Source organism: Dipteris shenzhenensis, chromosome 7 (genome assembly GCF_047967505.1).
Source record: "Dipteris shenzhenensis isolate YYH24624 ecotype China chromosome 7, Dip_SZ_1.0, whole genome shotgun sequence".
Taxonomy (NCBI): domain Eukaryota; kingdom Viridiplantae; phylum Streptophyta; class Polypodiopsida; order Gleicheniales; family Dipteridaceae; genus Dipteris; species Dipteris shenzhenensis.
This window is the reverse complement of record NC_141602.1, coordinates 48,507,245-48,512,913: the sequence shown is the minus strand read 5'-3', so window position 1 is coordinate 48,512,913 and position 5,669 is coordinate 48,507,245. Positions and strand designations below refer to the sequence as shown.

Genomic DNA, 5,669 nt, shown 5'->3' with positions numbered 1-5,669 from the left:
AAATTCATAGACATACATGCCCTCACCTTCAATGAGAAGGCCAAATTTTACTATGGCCTTCTATTAGCTTCTAATAGAGCCAAAATACATATTTTTATATGTAAATTTTGAAGCTTAGATTTTTTTAAGGCCTTATTTTGGGAAAGATTCCATGTCTTGACCAAAGTGCTTCTTACAAACGCTTGGGCAACTATATCATTGAATGGTTATCATTACCAGAAATTTGAGCTCCAGAGGCCAGATTATTGTTTGCTTTAACCATAGAACCACTCTTATGCTAGCTAGACTACCAAACGATCAGAGGACTGATCGAGATTATGTACACAATTCTTTGCATATAGAATTCTGTACGCAATTCTTTGTGGATGATAACACAAGTTTTTGGAAGCTTTCGACTCAAACGTAAGCGGGTTCTTGGAGACTTTGAATGAGTTTGTAGTCCTTTCAGACTCCAAAATTAATAGTAGCAAAACTAAAACTTTATGGCTAGCTTCGGACCCAAAGCTGGATTGGGCGAACACTTTGTAGGTGAATTGGATTCCGGTTGGCCAGATCATTAGATATTTTGGATGCCCTTTAGGTGTAGATGTGACACTGAGGAGCAAGTTTGATTGGGCTTTTCAAAAAATTAGCGCTAATTTGATAATTGGCAAGGGAAGCCGTTGTCTTTCATAGGTAAAATAACAGTTGCAAAACATGTTCTCAAGTCATTATTGGTTTATATTCTCTCCATTCTTCCATTCTCAAATGCTTGCCTCAAGGAAGTGGATAGACACATTTTAAAGATCGTATGGGAAGGGAGGTGGCATGCTTTTGGGGTAGATATGCTTTTCTCCGCCAAAGAGGATGGTGGCATTGGTCTCGTGAACATGAAGGTGAAAAATGACATGATGTGTGCGAAAATTCTACTTCAATTAGGGAGTGATCGACCTTGGGCGAAGATTGCACACGCCTTAATAAGCCTGAATGTGCCCAGGGGAATGAGAGCGCCGTGGCAAGACATAGTACTGGCAGATCTAAAGGTTAAGATTGCGCATTTTGAAGTATTATCCAAACTACTACAGGTTTGGAAAGTCAAAACCCTCCCCCTTTGGGATGTTCTTTCCTCTTTAATCCCCCCCTTTTATCTAATTCTCACATGTCCCTCCCCCTTTGAAATGTTCTTTCCTTTCTTTGGGATGTTCTTTAATGCCCCTCCCCCTCCCCTTCCCCCTCCCCCCCTTTTTTTGGCCTGCCATTAGTTAAGGTTGTGGTTTTGAGATGGGAAAAATGAAGTCATTGTTATTATTCATGCTCTCTTATGTGTTAATTTGTGGTTGGTGCTCTTGTAGAGCATTGATGATTTGGGGTCCTCTTGTATGACTTTTGGGCCATTTGCATTTACTCCTCGTCTTTGCACACTCTTAATCTCCTTCTTCCTTTTCCTCCAATTTTATGCTCTCTGTGGGCAGTTCACTCACACAGAGGCAAGCCTGTCTTTGCACACTCTTAATCTCCTTCTTCCTTTTCCTCCAATTTTATGCTCTCTGTGGGCAGTTCACTCACACAGAGGCAAGCCTAATGAATGATAGATATATCATTCACCTTGTTAAGTCAAGCTTTCCCCCTCCCCTCCCCCTTGGATGAGATTAATTGGCCGCAAATTCAAGGGTAACTATTTGGGCCTGCCCCTCCCCCTTCAAATAATTCAAGCCCTCCCACCTTTATTCCTAAATATTTGCCAGTGTGTATCCTCATTCCAGAGTGCATTACAAGGGCTGAAGAACTCCTGCCTCGAATGCCTTGAAAGTGGGAGTAAAAGACCCGTGCAACCAGTATCATTACAAGGGCTGAACTCCAGCCTAGAATGCCTTGAAAGCGGGAGTAGAGGAAGGGAAGAAAGGGTGATCCTCTGCGAGACCACCATCAATAGCATGCCTTGAAAGTGGGAGTAGAGGATGTGGAGAATATGGCGGACAACTTGGAAATCCGCTGTCCCTGCATTTATGGCTTGTAGAAGTGTTTCTCGGAGAGACGATCGATATCTTTGCTAAACCTCATGTTCGAATGTACATGGCGGAAACCTTCGAACTGTGCTGTTGCTGCAGATATGGCCTGTGAGCCGTGTTTAAACCCTCTTACCGCGAGATGATCCTACAATTTGAGTGTCCCTCAAGTGCCCAGGAATGTTCTCAATATCATCGTGGGTCGTTCTTGTCGCCAAGGGGAGTTTTGGGAGAATCAATGGCGATATGCGCACACGCAACCGATTGGGCCCTTGTCCCCACCTTTGGACGATGTGGGCGGGAATGACGAATCAGGCGAATGATCGGCTTGTTAACTGCAAGGACGTATCAGCGCAACTGCTGGAACAGAGATTTCAATCTCGAAGAGCTCCACGAAGTGACAATCCGTCTGTCATTGGGAATGGCTTTTCTCACAATTTTCACTCGATATTTGAGCTATTGGACGGCACTCGATTGGACCTTCCAACGCGTGCTTCTGTGTTGCGAGATTGCGGGTACGCGAAGGATCTGTCCGTTGGCAAACTTATTCATGATCACATGATGAAAACTGGACAGGAGCAAAAACTTCTTTTGAGCAACCTGCTTCTACAGATGTATGGGGATTGCGGGTCTTTGATGGATGCACGTCTGCATTTTTCAAAAATGCATAAACGGGACGTCTTTTCCTGGAACTTTATGATCAAGGCATGTACACGGCTTGGGTCAGGAAAGGAGGCCCTTCTACTTTTTGCTCAAATGCAACGGGAGGCAGTGATGCCAGATCAGTTCATCTTGGCCAGCGTTCTTTCTGCGTGTGGAAGCCAGCTAGCTAGGAATGAAGGGAGACGGCTGCATGCTCGTGTTGCCGGGAGTGGTATTGAATCCGATACTGCCCTGGGAACTGCGCTTATCAATATGTACGGCAAGTGTGGATGCTTGATTGATGCCAGAAAAACATTCGACAAAATGTTGAAACGGGATGTGGTCTCTTGGACTGCCATGATTGAAGCTTATTCCCAGGATGGGCTAGGGAAGGAGGCTGTAAAGCTGTATGAGCAAATGGAGCAGGATGGAATAATTCCTGACAGGTTTATCTTGATCAGCATTTTTTCTGCATTTGGCAACCAAGCTGCTCTAGATGAAGGCAAGGAAATGCATGCTCGCATTAGGGGTAGTAGGTTTGAAGCGGATATAACGATTGGAAACGCCTTAGTGAATATGTATGGCAAGTGTAATAGCCCAGAGGATGCACATAGGGTCTTTGAAAGAATGCCTCAGAAGGATGTTGTCTCCTGGAATGCTATGCTTGCAGCGTATACCCAAAATGGATGAAACACGTGTGCGCTGGAACTCTATCAACAAATGAAACAGGAAGGAGTGAAGCCAGACAAAGTCACCTTTGCGAGCATTCTAGATTCATGTGTGAGCCTAGGAGCAGTTGCCACAGGCAAGGATATACACATTGGCATTATGGGTAGTGATTTTGAGTTGGATGTTCTTGTGGGGACTGCCATTATGAATATGTATGTTAAGTGTGGTAGCTTAGAGGATGCACGGAGCATGTTTAACAAAATGCCCAAGCAATATGTGAATGTGTGGAATGTTCTGATCGCAGCCTATGGCGAGAATGGCCATGGCAAGGATGCAATTCAAATTTTTCATCAGATGCTGCATGACGGAATAGTACCAAATAAAGTTACCTACACCAATCTCCTTTGTGCATGTAGTCGTACTGGTCTACTAGATGAAGCTTGTAGCTACTTTGAGTCAATGACTCAAGAACATGGCATCATGCTGACTGTAGAACATTACAACTGCATGCTTGACATACTTGGAAGGGCAGGACATTTCAATGAGGCAGATGACCTGATCAGAAAAATGTTTGTTCAACCTACTGCTACGTCATGGCTTATCTTGCTTGGTGCCTGCAAAAACCATGTTGATGTGGAACGAGGTGAACGTTTGGTACCACTTTTGTTTGACCTGGAGCCAGAGAACCCTGAACCATATATCTTGCTATCGACCATCTACGCTGCAGCAAATAGGGGGCATGATGCGATTAAGGTCATAAACTTGATGAGAGGTAAGGGTTTGAAGAAGCCGCTAGGACACATCTCAATTGAGGTCAAGGGACTCGTTCATGAATTTTCCATAGACGATCAATCGCATCCACGAGCAGAGGAGATGTATGCTGAGCTGGGGAATCTAAGTAGGCTAATGGAGGAGGCAGGGCATAACATTGAAGTGAACAGGGTAATAAACACTTTGGAGGGGGAAGATGACAAGCTATGTGTTCACAGTGAGAAGATTGCCATTTCTTTTGGGCTGATTAGTACAGTGCTTAAGACACGCATTTTTGTCTCCAAGAATATTAGGATGTGCTCAGACTGTCATTCTGCTTCCAAGCTCATTTCCAAGTTTACTCATTGAGAGATTGTTATCAGGGATGCTAATTGTTTTCATCACATAAATGATGGCATTTGCTCATGTGCAGATTATTGGTGAGGGTTGCCATGTCCAATGCATGAACAATGCAGAACTGTTTTGATGTGTTAATGTTTTCACACATGAATTCACTTTCCTGGGAAGAGCAATTGAACCTACTCCTAGCCTTAAGAGTTTGGTAACCTCTTGTTTCTTTAGGTGTTGATGTTGGAAGCTTACTTGACACGATAAAAGCCTGTTCACAGGCTGAAGACCTCTTGCTCACAGAACTCTAGAGATTATCATATATGGCTTAAATTAAAAGAGGGTTGAAGAAACAATGAACGTGCCCCTATCTACCATCAATTTACTCTCATCATTCTGTCCACTCTTTGATAGGTTGACTTCAATTCTTGTTTTAGTTTAAAAAGAGATTTCTCTAGGGCCTTGTGCAATCATTTTGTGGTTGAGAGTGTTGAGTCTACCCAAAATGGTCCTTCTCCCCGTCTTGACATTGGCCAAGTCTGTACAAGAGATGAACTTGGGGAGTAATGAGAAACCCTACGCTGTCCAAGTCAGTTTGAGCCTGTTGACGGAGTTTCTTGATCCAGTGAGAGTTTTACTTTTGGAGTGCAAAGATGTCTTTGCTTGGAACGTGGAGTTGTTGCTTATATTTGCCAAACATCATTATTTGATTCTAGATGATGAGCGAATCAAGCAAAAGTGCTACCGAATGAGTTTGAAATTGTAGGTAGGTGTCATCCGCAGTGTGGACCACATTAATCGCTTATTCCCTGTTGTTGCGGTACCTTAAAAAAATGGCAACTCAAAAGTCTACGTGGATGACATGAAATTCAATGCTCACACGGTTCCCTATGCATTTGATACCTTTCACAAACAGTATGCTCCCAAATTAATGACCTTAACCCTAGCAGTAGTCCATGGGAAACTTCATGACTTGCCCACCTCTAGTGGCAACACACATGATCCACAACCTGGTACTCACTCTAGTTGCATCAGCAGTAGACTCATTTGGGCATCCTCATCCCGATTGATCTCACTTTGAATTTGTTTTGTTGGTTTACAATTGGGAGATAGACAATGACTATGCATGGGAATACCCTTAGATCCAACAAGGTAACACATAAGACTAACAATCATTTGAGGGGGACATCCCAAGGCAGAGAACCCTTAATGACCACACACACACACACATTCTAAGTGGAAGATGTGGGGAAATACCTAATTTTGATGGCATAT

General features: G+C 43.5%; 1 pseudogene across 1 annotated transcript; it reads left to right on the top strand.

The window, feature by feature from the left end:
* Nucleotides 1–1,687: 1,687 nt before the first annotated feature.
* Nucleotides 1,688–4,490, top strand: LOC147900436 (pentatricopeptide repeat-containing protein At3g26782, mitochondrial pseudogene; annotated as a pseudogene). Its single transcript, XR_015541325.1, has 2 exons — nt 1,688–2,146; nt 2,205–4,490. The product of XR_015541325.1 is annotated as a pentatricopeptide repeat-containing protein At3g26782, mitochondrial pseudogene (transcript).
* The last annotated feature ends 1,179 nt before the right edge of the window (nt 4,491–5,669 follow it).